This window comes from Podarcis cretensis, assembly GCF_951804945.1.
Source record: "Podarcis cretensis genome assembly, chromosome: 14".
In the NCBI taxonomy this organism is placed as follows: Eukaryota; Metazoa; Chordata; class Lepidosauria; order Squamata; family Lacertidae; genus Podarcis; species Podarcis cretensis.
In genome coordinates this window covers 45,806,638-45,821,819 of record NC_137183.1, presented here as the reverse complement: position 1 = coordinate 45,821,819, position 15,182 = coordinate 45,806,638, and the positions used below count along the sequence as shown (strand labels likewise).

The window sequence follows — 15,182 nt, the reverse complement described above, 5'->3', positions numbered from 1 at the left end:
TCAAAGGTATCAGTCTCCAGAGTAGTTGGTACTCTTTCAGGTAGCCAGACACTATGTAAGGTAAAGGGACCCCTGACCATTAGGTCCAGTTGTGGCCGACTGGGGTTGCGGCACTCATCTCGCTTTATTGGCCGAGAGAGCCGGCGTACAGCTTCCGGGTCATGTGGCCAGCATGAATAAGCCGCTTCTGGCGAACCAGAGCACGGCATCCCAGATACTATGTAGTTTCTGGTATAAAAAGTTGAGAATTAAAGACTATCCTTACGACTTTTGAGGAAACTCAAGGTCTCCCTAATTCAGTCCTTGGCATTGCAACATTTTTGTTTCATCCCCATTGTTCACCTAGTTGCTACTTAAAATATCTTCACTGGATGAGATTGCTAGGCAACCTGTTACATTGCCCAGTTCTGAAAGCAGTTACTAATAATTTATATTAAATCTACTTTTCTGTACACACTCTGGGCCCGCTGATAGTACCAGCAAACATTGATCTTCATGGCGGCCTTTTAAATAATTGAAGATCAGATTTCACATCTCACCCTGCCATCTCAAACTGCTTCTTTTGTGTGCCAAACCTACTTGGTTTCATCTACTTAGATTATTTGTCCAGCATTCTATAGACTCTTTAATCAACCTCTTTGCTCCTCTGAATCTTCCCAATCTCTTTATTGATGTGGTATCAAAAAAGATGCATGTATCTAGCCTGTATATCAGGAATATTGTGAATTCTTTTCATTTTCAGAGTACTACTTCCTTTGTTGCGAGCTACACTGTTTAGTCCAGTCACTGTAGCAGAACCTTGCATCTAGAATACCTGATTCATTGCTTGTGGACTGTAGTACCATTAGCTAAATTGTTGGCTTGCCATGCAGTACTCATAAATTCCTTCTTGGCCCTTTTGTAGCGTTTACTTCAGATTTTTTTGCTCTTTTGTGTGCAGAATATTAAGACTATAACAAAGAACATGCAAAGCTACATAGATGTGCTTTATGCATACAGTATTGTATAGAAGAGGAGAATGTCAAAACTTAGGAATATTCTTTTAGTAGAAATGTGCACTCTGGAAGCAGATGCAGTACAGTGGTACCTCGGGTTACAGGTGCCTCAGGTTACGTACGCTTCAGGTTACAGACTCCGCTAACCCAGAAATAGTACCTCAGGTTAAGAACTTTGCTTCAGGATGAGAACAGAAATCGTGCTCTGGCGGCGTGGCAGCATTAGCTAAAGTGGTGCTTCAGGTTAAGAACAGTTTCAGGTTAAGAACGGACTTCCGGAATGAATTAAGTACTTAACCCGAGGTACTACTGTATATATACGTATAGACACGTGTGTGTTTGCAGAGAGAGAGAGAAAGAATGCCTCTTTTGTGTTGGTTATTTTTATGCTTCAGGGCAACTGGAAAGGGGTGGGGTGGGGAGACCCAGTGAAGTCTGTTGCTCTGAGATATCTAGGGGAACCTGTAAACCATTGCTTGATACCAATTTGTCTGTTCCAGTCTTACCCGGAAAGTGAAATTATATTAGACAGGCTTGAAAAAATATTTCAAATCCTAGGTGCCTGCATGTTCATTCCTGCCATGGTGCTCCTTCGTTACAAATATTTGCTGCTTGCATGCTTAGAACTGTATTCACCATTTCTTAGAATTTGAGTAGACCTATTGGAATTAATGGATGTGACCAACTTAAGTACGCTAATTTCGGTGGGTCTACTCTGAGTAGAAATTAGTTTGCCTACAACCCTTAGTGTAGATCTGCTAATTGGAAAATTACTGCATTTGTTATACTTCATAATTCCTGCCAAGGGCTAAGATAATGGATGTCAGGAAAAAAATGGCAGGAGGGACTAAGGGTCGTTTGGAGGAGTGATATAGGCTACAGAAACTACACTTGGTGATTTGCTGTTGAACCTTCAGTGTTCATTGATCATGCATTTGACAACTTTTTCCTCATATTGCTACAGAGAAACTCTTTTTGAACAAGGATAGTCCCTCTTAAGCATGGTTTAGGTTCTCTAGCTTCTAGAATGCATTAGGACCTTGTTGTTGCTCTTCAGATTTAACAGGGAAATAGTAAGTGTACTTTATTGTCTTGCTTAGTTCTCCCCCCAATTCTGGATATAAGGTAAAGGTAAAGGTACCCCTGCCCGTACGGGCCAGTCTTGACAGACTCTGGGGTTGTGCGCCCATCTCACTTAAGAGGCCAGGGGCCAGCGCTGTCTGGAGACACTTCCGGGTCACGTAATTCTGGATATAAATAATTACTATTCATGATACTAGTGGAACCTCTTTTGTCTTCTTTTTAAACTATGCTAGCATGTATTTACGTCCTAGTTTTGAAGCACCCACTTCTGATATTTGCTTTGCCATAGCAGTGTTGCTCTTGTAGAAAGGAACAGCCTGAAGGCTGCTGGACATTCTGTAAGCTGGCAATGACTCCAAGTAGACTGTCTGCCAGGCAAGGAAAGCCTGGTGCACAGCCATGCTCTGGCAGTAACCAACACTTTAATCCCCTGCCTTGTTCAGGGCAGTGAGGTGTAGACCAGCCAGCAGAGTTGGTTCTGTGCCACATGGCAGAGTCCTTCTGTAACTGTTCATGCTGCTGGTCTTGTCGATTTGTGCTTCCACAGCCATACAAGCGTGCCAAATTGAACTCTTCTGTCTAGTAGTCCTTTGTACAACATGATGTTATAAACATTATTGCCTAACAAAGAAAGGTGAATCTGTATGTGTATGTGTAAGCATGGATTTAAAAAAACCACAACTGGTGGCATGAATAGGACCTGCTTAAGACTTGGCAAAGATTAACTGTTTCAGCTATGCTCCCTAAAGCAAAGGGAATCTCTTTTCACTTAAAGGCAATCAATCCCTCTGTTGGTACTCTTTGATGGGATGGTTTCTTTCCTGACTGTTTTAGAATTGGCTTCCTTAGATGGTCTAAATACTAGTTCTAGACTCCAGAATGCTTCAGTTTAGATACCTTAAGCATGCCGGTGCTTTTATTAACTATCCTTCTCCTTAAGGTCCCAGGGCGGGTTACAAGAATTTAAATACATCATGAAAAATGATTTAAAAACTACAGTTACAAAAAATGCAGTCACAAAAATAAGATTATGCTTCGGTTGAAGCCTTGTCATTTAAGGTACAGATGGGTGGGGTATAAATAATAAATTATTATTATGGTTAATGTATTTTGTATACCCTTTCTCAAAAGGTGGTCTGACCATTTAAACAACTATTCTATCACACCTCTTTTCTTCTATCATAAAAATTTCCTGTTTTGCCTTGGAACTGTTGGATTGCAGCTTCCGCATCCAAATAAATTCTCCTGCACCCCAGACATGACCAGATTAGAAATCACATTCCCTTGCTCAAATACAATAGATTTAATTCTAAAGAATATATGAGGGATAGTTGTACTAGATTTATAGTGAACATAGCCCATTGTAACAATGTATTCCTGCCTCTTTCTGAGCTCCTTAAATGTTGACTTGCAGCCACAGCAAAATGGTTTATCTGTGGTAACAAGCTATTGAGGTAAAGTAACAATAGTATTTCCAGAATAAATGTGGCACATATGTTAAATGAGCTAGTGCTCCTCTGTGAGTATCTTGATTGACCATTTTTGGGGTTATATATATATATATATATATGAATGTCCAGTGAATAGTAGAAGGGGAGACCTGCATCACCACAATCACATACACATCTTGGGGCACATGCAGTTCTTTCCCACCTTCCTTTTTTGAGGATGGATTGTTAAAATGAGCCGCATGTTAATTTGTATGCAGGATGGGATGGTGCATGAGGGCATGCTGCTCTACTACACGCATAAAGTCACTGCTCAGACTCTGCTGTCATTCTTCCTTGCTGGCTATGGACTTCCTTCATCTTATTCCCCCAATGACTTGGCCTTGTTCTACCCTAGTTGAACAAGAACTGGCTCTGACAGCTGCTTTGTTGGGTCCCATCCCCCTTCCTCCCTTTAAAGACTAGTGCTTCATTTTCTAGAAACATGCCACCCTTCCCAGTGCATTCCTAAAAATCATTTTTCAATGTCAGACAGCAATGCAGATTTCTCACGTTCTTTGTGGACTAAATAGCAAGTGCCTTTACAGAAGGACTGCAGGCAGCTATTTTCTGCAGAATGCTGTTTTGAAAAGGGGGGGGGGAAGGAGAATTAAACCTATTTTAAAAGTTTATTCTATTGTATAGAATAATTTATGATAGTATACTACTATTTGTGCTCTTACGTATCCCAGGATTTATTTATTGACCAACTGTTTTTTGTTTAAAAAAAGACTTTATTATGAAGTTAAAATAACAATCCAGTAAGGAATATAGTAAAAAAAAACAACAACCAACATTAACTGCAGAATTGCCCATAAAAAGCATGTGGTTGTCAAGGATTTCTGTTGAGATACAGTAGTTGCAAAAGTCGGCTGGCTTGGATTCCAGTTAGGAGTCAACATTAAGGTTTTTATTTCAGCTGCCAAGATAAAGTTGTTTTTTTAAAAGCAAACACCTTGAAAAGATTCTGCTTATTTAGTAAGTGGTGCCTTTCTTATGTCAGGTAGCCATGATGAAGGTGAGAGTTTAGGTTTTGGAACTTCAGGATGTAGCTTTTAATCAGCTTCCCCTTTTAACTCCTAGGTGAGTGAATATTATTTTAGGGATCTGTTAACAATTTATTCTGATGATAACTTGCATCCAAGAAGCAAGTGAAATAATATTGGAAGCCTATACTGACACGGCACACTTATGAACAGTGATTACCCTATGCCTGATTTTAAGAATATACTTAGCTCACTTTGAGGGGAAAGTTGCCGTGCCATGGTCCTTGTCTTCGTCCCCTCTACATGCCTCAGGCAGATTAGGGTGATTGCATTAATGTAGCCAAATCTGGCCTTCAGGTGCTGATTCCTAGGGGGAAAGTGTACTGTGTGTACAATAGTTGGAATACAGAATCTACTAACCCATAAAGCTTACTGGATAAGCTCAAGGCAGTTGTCATGTCTGAGTTTTAACTGCTACATAGGGTGGCTTTGAGAATAAAATGAAAGGACCCCTAGGTAATCTGCCCTGAGCTCCTTAGAGAAGAGGTGAGATATAATACTATCTGAATCAGTGAACCAAGCATATATGCAAAATATTAGAAACTGCAAAAGTGAGATGCCCAAGCCTCTTCATAAGTTAGTTTCAATTGAGAAATCTCCAGCTGAGGCAGTCAGACCCTTTCACTTCTAGGAGAAAATAGTTCATGAATTAAAGTTTCTGGACATGGCATCTCTTTCTTTGATCACCTTCTCAAAATTCACAATTCTTTCAGAGGAAATATTGGGTGATATCACTACAGCCTGATTGCTTCCTACATGTTTCCGATGCAGAAGGGTGAGGGTCTGCCTCCAAGAAGACTTATCAGGTCAACATCTGCTTAGCTTCAGCACTTCTGCAAAATCAGATGACCTTGGACCATTCACTAGGTCCTGCTGGATTTAAATATATTCTGAAAAAGAAACCTGAAGAATCTTATTATCTCATTTGCATAGGGTCAAAACGAGACACACAGACACACAACTTTCTGATGTAAAAAAAGGTGCTATTGCTTTCATCAGCCACTTTGACTGAAATTTGGCTTGTTTTGACACAGAGAATTGACAGTCGTGCTCCCTGAAACTGCTTCAAAAGAGTCCTTAAACTACTGTTCAAATGGTGGAAAACGTTAAGTGTGCCCTATGCATTTTCTTGTTCGCTCTTCTCCTCTCCTACCCTTTTGCATCCAATAAGCTGTATGTTCATTTCTGAAGATGATTTGGCTTTTGCTTCCATCAGTGCAATGTAGTGTTGAACTGCATTTCCCTAGTGTGAGTAGCATTAATCCTACTGTTCACCAATGAAAAGCAGTGTTTTGTAAGTAGGCTGCATGATGTTTGAAATTAGATGCTGGCTTTTGTGGTCTTGGATGCTGAACAGATTTTAGAAGGTCTGTGCATTGTGTTAAATGTTCATGTGATGGTAGTGGTTGCTTTTTAAAATGTACTATCTTTGAAATAGTTCAGTATATTAGGAATGTGGGCAAGTGTTTTTGTACATACGCGTAGTATTTTTTTAAAAGTCAAAACTTAATTGCTGTAGAAACACATTTGCTAGGAATTTTTCTTAGCCATTAATCCCAGCAGGCAGTTTGGGAGTTTGTATATTTGTTTTCAGTTAACTAAGCAATGCTTTGGCATTTAATGCAAAGTGTCCATAAATGAAAACACTATAATTTACTAATTTCTGGGGGTGGCATTATGTAATTACTGTCTAGTAGATAGGAAAATGTGGAGATAATACCAGCAGGGTATGAAGTGAAGCTAAACATAAAATATTTAACCTTTTGTTGTTTTGGCTAGTTTTTGCCAGTGTTTTAATTTTTCTCATGGAAACTCCATGAGAACCCCACTTAGTGCAGACCTTCTAACAATAAATGCATTAAATGAAGCTGCTGATAGTGTCTTTAGTCTCCAAAACTCCTTCGCTTCATACATTTATAGATTTCACATCTTGCAGGCGTTCCTTAAAAAAGATTTTTAAAGGATTAAGTATTGCATTGTCCAGGGTACCAATGAGTGGCATGTATCTTCTATGACTGTAGGTCCATCCTGGAAACACTCATTCTCTAATGTACTGATCAGCTGATGAATGGAGGATTCAATCCTGTTTTCTGGAGGAGTCTGCTTTGCCAGGGCATTCCCCACAGGGAACATGCTGGCAAAGCAGCATGTAGCAGAATTGGACCCTGCTCATCAACTGATATCAACTGATTGACGGGTGGGTGTGATTTGGGGGGAAATGGTATTGTAGGTTCAATTAGTCCCTTGGTGAGCCAAGATTGGCTAGAGATTCCAAACCCCTGTGCTAAGCTAAATTAGGGCTTAGCTCAGTGCAGCACAGCAGCAGAATGACTGAGGAGGAGCAAAGTGGCTAGAGTCTCTCCAGGAGTACACAAAATGTTTTGATTTAGCATGACGTGAGAGCCGGACCACTGGTAAGAACTGTGCATAATTTGACAACTTTAAGGACTGGAAAATTGGGAGACAATTAACTCCTAGACCAGTCTAAACTATATGCTGCATAAATAAATCATGTGGGGGATCTGTATTGCAGTGATCTTTCCTGCTAGGGGAATTGCAGTGACTCTGATGTGGTCTTATACTTGAGTTTAACCTAAATCGCACAGGACATTTTTTTTAAGAATCTGACTCTGAGGTAGTTAACACCCCCCCTTTTTTCTGGCTTTCCCTCATGTTGCATAAATAAATCATGTTGTAGAGGATCTATATTGCAGCTATCTTCACTGCTAGCAGGAATGAAGTGACTTTGATGTGGACTAATTAAGTTCCACATTTTCTGTGGACAGCTTACAGTGCTTAAAACAAAACAGAAGGGAACTGAGGTCTACAGTTGTCTACATAAGAACCATTGAGTTGCTAAAGCTTTGATCTACATTTCCATTAAGTTTCTTTTTCTGAAAAGATTGTGCTTAAGAGTATTTTCAGCTTCATTAACTGCAAAGCCCATAATTTGGGACCCCCTCCAAACCATTGGCAAAAATTTGCAATAGTTTTTCAGCCCCCCCCCAACTGATACTCAGAGAGTCATAGGCAGGCAACCCCAACCTTCGGCCCTCCTTATGTTTTGGACTACAATTCCCATCATCTCTGACCACTGGTTCTGTTAGCTAGGGATCACGGAAGTTCCAGGCCAAAACATCTGGAGGGCCGCAGGCTGGGGATACCTGGTCATAGGTATCACTGAGAAACCTGATTCACTCCAAACTGGTGCCAACGTTTTTCAATCATTTTGCATTTTGAACCCCCATTTTTCAGCACCCCGCAAAAAAGCCCAGTAATGCATCAAACTGGGGGTTCTAGTTAATGCCACTGTAGTTAACAACACCCAGATTCCCACACTGTCTGATTCACTCCAAACAGGTAACAAAGTTTTGCAATGATTTTTCAGCACCCCAAAAACTGTAACCCACTCTCTTTGTGGCCATTCTGGTCTTTTCAATTCCAATGTTGCTCAATTGCCTGCAAAACTAATTTTTTTAGGCACCCATGCACACTCCCATCATCTCCTCTTAAAATAATGTCTTGAAATGTGTTATCATGTGTGATAAGATGTTGGATTCAACTTGAAAAGGCACGAAAAGAACATTAGAAAATGCAACCGAAATGCTAGCTTTATAATCATTGAAACTAATGGGAGAAAACCCCTGAGTGAATGCAGCCGTAGCAAATTCAAATTCCTGGCCATTCAGTCACAGATCTTAAAATCATAAAACCTCAGAAACACAAGATCTTAAATTCAGAACAATCTCAGGATGGCACAGGACTCCAGAATATCACCAAAATGATTGTTTATAGTAGTTTGTCTTAAAATCTGTTGTTGTTATTATTATTTCAAACTCAATATTATATATGTATACACATACAAAAAAGGTAGGCTCTGGCCAACAAAACTTTATGTCATAATAAAAACACCTCTTAAAGTCCCACAGCCTCTTTGTTGTTGTTTATTCGTGGAGATTCTACAGTGGAACAGGAGGGGAGGTGCAGTCGCCCCACCTCTGCCGCACATCCATGCCCCCTTCCTGGTGCCAGTTCCACTGGGTATCCTCCTCAGCCCTCGGCCTCTGTGGCCAATCATCATCACCCCTGCACACACTGGCTCCCAGCAGGCAGGGAGTCTCGAGACAGGCCAGGCGGTGGTCCTGAGCAATTTCCAGGGTGAGCGTCTCTTTCATTCTTCCCCACGTTCCCTCCCACTTTACACAATTTCACTTATGTGCATGGGGACCCAGAAGGCAATCTCCACATAAGTAGGGGGGATTCCTGTATCTCTTCCTCTGCATTTTTGGGGGCACTGCAACACATGGTGCTTTCACTGGAAAACAATTCAAAACTTTGGGACTGGTTTGGAGTGAATCGGACAATGTCAGGTTTTTGGGTGATACCCAAACCAGGGGCCATAGTTATCAATTCCTAAGTTTGCGGGACACTGGAAAATGTGGGGTTCACACTGCAAAACAATTGCAAAACTTTAGCATCAGTTTGGAGGGGATCCCAAATTTTGGGGTTTGTAGTTAATGAAACTAGTGTTTTTCATCAGAGTATCAGGGCAGGTTACCCCAAACATACATTTCTCTCTCTCTCTCTCTCTCTCTCTCTCTCTCTCTCTCTCTCTCTCTCTCTCTCCCCCCTCCCCAAATCTCTGGTAAGAATAAAATTTTCATTCACTGTGTGTTCCTACCTTGCAAATAGCATCTTAGCTTCATGGGCAGCATTGAATAAGACACCCTGCACAATGTCAGGTAGGCAGGGTTTCTTAGCTAGGCTGCTTAGCTTGCCTGCTGCATTACTTCTCAAGTCACGTGTCCCTGAAGATTAGATCAATGCATTACCTAATAGAATGTTTAAAAACATTTTCACGATTTGCTGACACAGGGGAATGAATGAGGTAAAGTAATAGATTTTTATACTTAGAACACACTACTGCGGTATTGGCAATCATCTTGTTCTCATGTGAAATTGGCTACTGCAGTGGTGCATTGCAGAAAACGGGGAAATCAGCGTTCTGAAATATAAGTAGGGCTCTGTGTGTGTGTATGTATGATTGTATATATGTATTCCTGAAAAGAGAGAGATTTGCAATTTCTCATCTTCTCCTAGCTTGTAAAGAAAGAAGTTTCCTCGTACAGAGATGCAGCTGTTCAGCCATTATTTAGACATATGCTCACATATTGCCAAGGGTTCTTTATCCTAGAGGAGTTGGTTTATTATTTTTCTCATTGTTTTTATTAGTAAATAAAATGAAACCAAAAAGTCTTAAGAAACACTCATAATTTTACAGCTGGTTAAAAATAGCATAAGGTTGAACATTATTATTAAACTTATTACAAAACATTACAAAAAATCTTTCCCCCCCCATAATCAGACTGGTTTATATTAGGAATTGGTTTATTGAGCCACTACACTAGAGAACTTTTTTTGTGGAAATTTGAACCTTTGAAATTTACTCTTTTAAAGTAAATTTGCTATATTTGTGTTGATGAAAACCAATATAAGAAACTTTATTTATGAAAAATAATAATGAAATATCATTTAAAAACCGTAAGCATACAACAATAATGAGCAGTAATTTCCTAAAAACTAAACTAAAACAAAAATATATTATAACGAACAAAACTAAGCAAAGTACAAAACAGAATTAAAAATTAAATGTAGAGTCCAATAAAGCTTTGGTAAACATAAGTTTCTCTTTATTTTACCTCGTTCTGTGCCTTTGTGCTAGAAATTTGGTTACATTTAGTATTGAGAACCTAGACATGAAATGTATTTTCTTCATATGTCTTCTGTATTTTGGTACTTTTTTTTTAGTATAGCTTATTGCTGTAGAACTGAAGTTCAACATGAAATGGGAAAGAGAGCTTCTAATCGTGGCAATTGTAGAAAACCTTCAGATAAGCTCATAGGTCCATCAGTCTACTTTCACTATCTTCTCCATGCAGCAAAGACTTTGTCAGCTTCGTTCTGTCAAGGAAAGTGTTGAGTTCTTCTGGTAGGATACACTGGAATCTTAGCTGTTCACTGTAGGATAATACCCTTAGGTTTTATGTGAATATTTTTTATTATTTAAGAGCCCAGCATTTTCTAACCCTTTAATTCAGATTAGTGGTACTTCTTGTATTCTGTACTCTAAAAACAAACAAACAAACAAACAAAAAACAAATAGAAATTTCTACACCAAATTCTAGTATAAATTAGCAATCAGAGTAAAGTCATATTGCTGGAAATCTGAGAGCTTTTCGTGATATAAAGCTGTGAAAAACAAACTTGGTTCCTTGCCCTCCCATTAGGTGGTATTCTCAGGAAGGCTGGTGAATTCTTCATTCAGATTCTGTAAATTTTTCTATACAATCACAGAATTGGAGAATCTGGGTAGACCTTAGTATGGCAAAGTGTATTGCCCAGTATTGTCTTTCTGTTATTTCTCCCCATTATTTCCCTGATATTCTTGTGTTTATATTTATGTAAGAATCCTACTTGTGGAGATTATATACTGTAGTAGCAACACATACAACCTAAATCCCAGCAGAAAAAAAATAAGCATAATGACAGGGCTATCAGAAGCCCTCATGACTTTCTTATTAGGTGTTTTATCTACTAACTATTTACTTTCCCATCCTTATTTCAGTTAATACATTGTATTTCCCACTCCTTGAAGGAGCTTTGGTTAACCAGGGAAATTCACATGACACTTAAAGCGAGGTCTGATAAGCACTGGCTGCAATATTGTACCAGGGCATTTAGTTGGCATACAGTCATACCTCGGGTTAAATATGCTTCAGGTTGAGCATTTTCAAGTTTACGCTCCACTCAAAATGACATCATGCGCAGAAGCGGAGAATCATAGCACGTGCAGACGCGGATTGCGTTCGCTTCAGGATGCGAACGGGGCTCCGGAACGGATCCCATTTGCATCCAGAGGTACCACTGTATTTAAATTTCCCAGACAATGTTTTTGATCATACGCTACCCTCTTAGATCATGGTGGGGGAACTTCAGGCCCAGTGGCCAGATGAAGCCCTCCTAACTTCTGTTCAGCTCCTGAAACACTTCCCAAGGCTACGCTACCTCCTTCTGCTCTGCACTTTCCTCCACTGCTTTTGCCAGGCTAAGATGCTGCTGCTTCCTTGCCTGGATGGAGGGTGAAGAGATGTGGGTTGGTGTGTATAGAAACCTCTCACTTCCACAAGTCTGAAATGATCTCTGTTGTACAAAGGTAAGAATCACATTTGTTGCTATGCCCCTTATGTATCTCACCCACCCACTTTTGCATCTGAGCCTGTCCATCCCTGGCATGTAGCCCTTGGAAAGTTGCCCATGAGGGAATGTGGCCGTCTCTTTGGAAAAGGTCCCCCACCCCTACTCTAGATGGTTAAACCAGTAAACAATATTGCTATTTGTCAACAGCTGGAAAAATTAAGATCTCAGTCCCAAGTGCTGTGTTACAGGCTTGCATAATTTCTTTAAACTTTAGTTTTGTGAGTTGCAATGCTGAATGTCATAAATAGCAGCCGCCTATATTTTTAACACTCCCAGCTAATGATTCATAAGCCGCCTTGATGTTGCCATGTTCTATCTTTTCCCAAACTTCCTTGAGCTTTTGAAAAAGTCGTGATTTGAAAAAGAATTGCATCATTAGAACTGCACCTTGTTGTTAAGCCTGTTTACCCAGAAACCATTATCAGTAGGACTCCTAGCTTAAACGTGTTTAAGATTACAGAATACAGTTGAGTTCAGTGTCTGTCTAGTAATAAATCATTGTAAGTCTTGCAGTATTTGGTATCAGAAGAGCTTTTTCTTTGATTAGAATAGGAGCAGATTTGTTAGCGCTCTTTCGGGTGTTTGGTAGCAAAACACACATGAAAGGGCTTCTGAGAACATGCTGCCTGCTTGCCTCTTAGCTGCAGTCAGTGGTTGACTGAAGAACTACCTTCATGGGGATGCAATCTCTGCATCTGTGTTAGGTCTTCTTGAAAGGATGCTGGCCTCACACCAGTCAGGGACAAAGTCAACACATGTATTGGCATTTAGGCGGCGGGGCTAGCATTCATTTGAACAGGAGTTCTTGCTTCGCTGGGTGTTATTCCTTCCCTCTCTTTTCCCCGCAATAATTTTGGCAGTTAAGTAGTTATCCAAGGCAGCTGACAGTTTCTCTAACCCAGCGTTCAAGCTGTTTTCTGACACATTGGTGCATATTGGCTCACAACTAACATTTGCCTAATTAAATCATCAATTTTGATTTTAATTAATTTTTATAATGTTTTTATAATGTTGCACTGTTTCAGTGTTGTTAGCTGCCCTGAGCCCGGTTTCGGCTGGGGAGGGCGGGATATAAATAAAATTTATTATTATTATTATTATTATTATTATTATTATTATTATTATTATTATTAAACTAGCTATGGCCTTTTAAAATGTGGGGGGGGGGGAGAGTATTGTTTTTGTTTCTTACAATGGTATGTATTTTTGTGTTTTTATTTTGCAAACCACCCTGTGATCCTCGAATGAAGGGCAGTACAGTGGTGCCTCGCAAGACGAAAAGAATCCGTTCCGCGATTCTCTTCGTCTAGCGGTTTTTTCGTCTTGCGAAGCAAGCCCATTGACGGCTTAGCGGATTAGCGCTATTAGCGGCTTTTAGCGGCTTTTAGCGGCTTATCAGCTTAGCGGATAAGCAGATAAGCGGCTTAGCGGCTTAGAAAAGGGGGGGAGGGAAAAAAAGTCGGAAAAACTCGCAAGACATTTCGTCTTGCGAAGCAAGCCCATAGGGAAATTCATTTTGCGAAGCGTCTCCAAAACGGAAAACCCTTTCGTCTAGCGGGTTTTCCGTCTTGCGAGGCATTCGTCTTGCGGGCACCACTGTATAGAAATTTGAACAAAAACATTTGTTTAGTACTTGCCTGCAAGTTTGAGAATTTGCTTTTTTATATATGTGAGGTCAGAATGGCTATTGCCTCTCTACTAATATGTTGGCTTCTTACTTGCCATTGACTAGTCTGCTGTGATGTCATAGAATGTTCCCAAACATTCTAATGTGAGTGGGCATTCTAATTCTTGGGCATTCTCAATATGGAAATGGTCTATTGTTCATTGAGAAATGTCAGGTTAGTGACATTTCTTTAGAATAAGCCCAACTTCTTCCTGCCTATACCTACTTAGCCCACCCTCCTTGGGAGTTCCTTTTCCTGTCCTTACTTCTCACATTTTTTTTTTACTTTTGAAGACTCCCAGGAACAAAATGATGTCACTTTCTGCTAGTCATTCTTTGAGTGCCTGTAACAAAGTAGGTTCTTTTCTGTTACCTCATTGTGTTCTGTACAATCAAATTAGAAACAAAATTGTCAAGAGTTGACATAGTGCCTTTCATCAGAGAGATTGCTCATATTTTAGCCATTTGTACCCAAGAATTACAGCTCTGTATTGATGCATTATGAAATTTGCAACTTTTATGTAAATAAGTGTTGGAATTGTATCTATGTTTAAAAATAATCCATAAAATAGATGGGTGGTTTTGGGTTTGTAAGAGGATCGGTTTTCCATTTAAAAAATATTGACGCTTTTTCATAATACAATAAAAAACAAATTAATCTAAATGAAAAAGAAAGGGAAGGGAAGAAAAGGCAAAGTGCTCTCTCAAAGGTAGATCTTAACCCTTGTCTCACACAGAAAGGGGTGAACTCTCCCAGCTCACCCAGTCACTTCCCTTTCTTCTCCCAGCCTCCCACCCTGGGAGCTGTCGTAAGTGGATCTGTTTTCACCTCTCAGCTTGGATGCGATGCTTAAGTCAAAGTTGAACTTAAAGTGTTTTATCCAGCTAAGTTCTTCTCTTGGTAGACTCATTGGAATTAACAGACATTACTAACTTAGGTCCATTAGTTTAAATGAGTCTGCATTGAACAGAACTTGGTTGGCTGCAATGGTTAAATGGTTTTGGTTTTTTAATGGAGTGCTTAAATGGTTAACCTCCCACCTGAATTTAATACCTAACCATTTCCTAAAGTCTGTGTGTCTAGACCAGCATGCAATTTTAAATTGGTACTTCTGTACTTCTGACTTCTGTACAAATCTTGGCAAATGGAATGGGGACAAAAGGGTTTTTGGTAGACATAGAATAATAAGTACAAACAAAACAAAACCCAGTTCCCAATATTTTAACATATCCGGAAAGTAAAACTCGGGGGAAAGAGATGCAGATTGGAACTCTCACACTTCTCTGGGGCAAAGTAAACTGACTGTGACACAACTGAGGAGACTAATCCTGAATTGAGTGCTGGGAAACAGAAAGCATGTCTAACCCCCACTGCAGTGATTTTTCTGTATGTACCCCTTTCTTTTCTCAGTAGGAATGAATGGTCATCATCCATGAATGGACTAAAATAAAAAGGATACTTGGGGATGGAGTTGCAGTGGGGGTTAAAACAAATCAACATCCCTGGCAGCAGGTGGCCAGGCCTTCGCTGGCAAACTATGTGTGTAATATATGTTTGTTGTGCACGTGAATACATCCTTCGTCCCCATCATACGTATAAGAGACATTTTGCTAGTCTAAAATATGTTGTGGTACTGCACAGTGGTGG

At 39.9% G+C, this 15,182-nt stretch overlaps 1 protein-coding gene across 2 annotated transcripts in view; it reads left to right on the top strand.

Moving 5' to 3' along the window:
* LOC307203205 (ubiquitin carboxyl-terminal hydrolase 22-A) overlaps positions 1–15,182 on the top strand; it is a 110,668-nt gene that overhangs the window by 11,147 nt on the left and 84,339 nt on the right. The gene's annotated exons all lie outside the window — the stretch shown is intronic.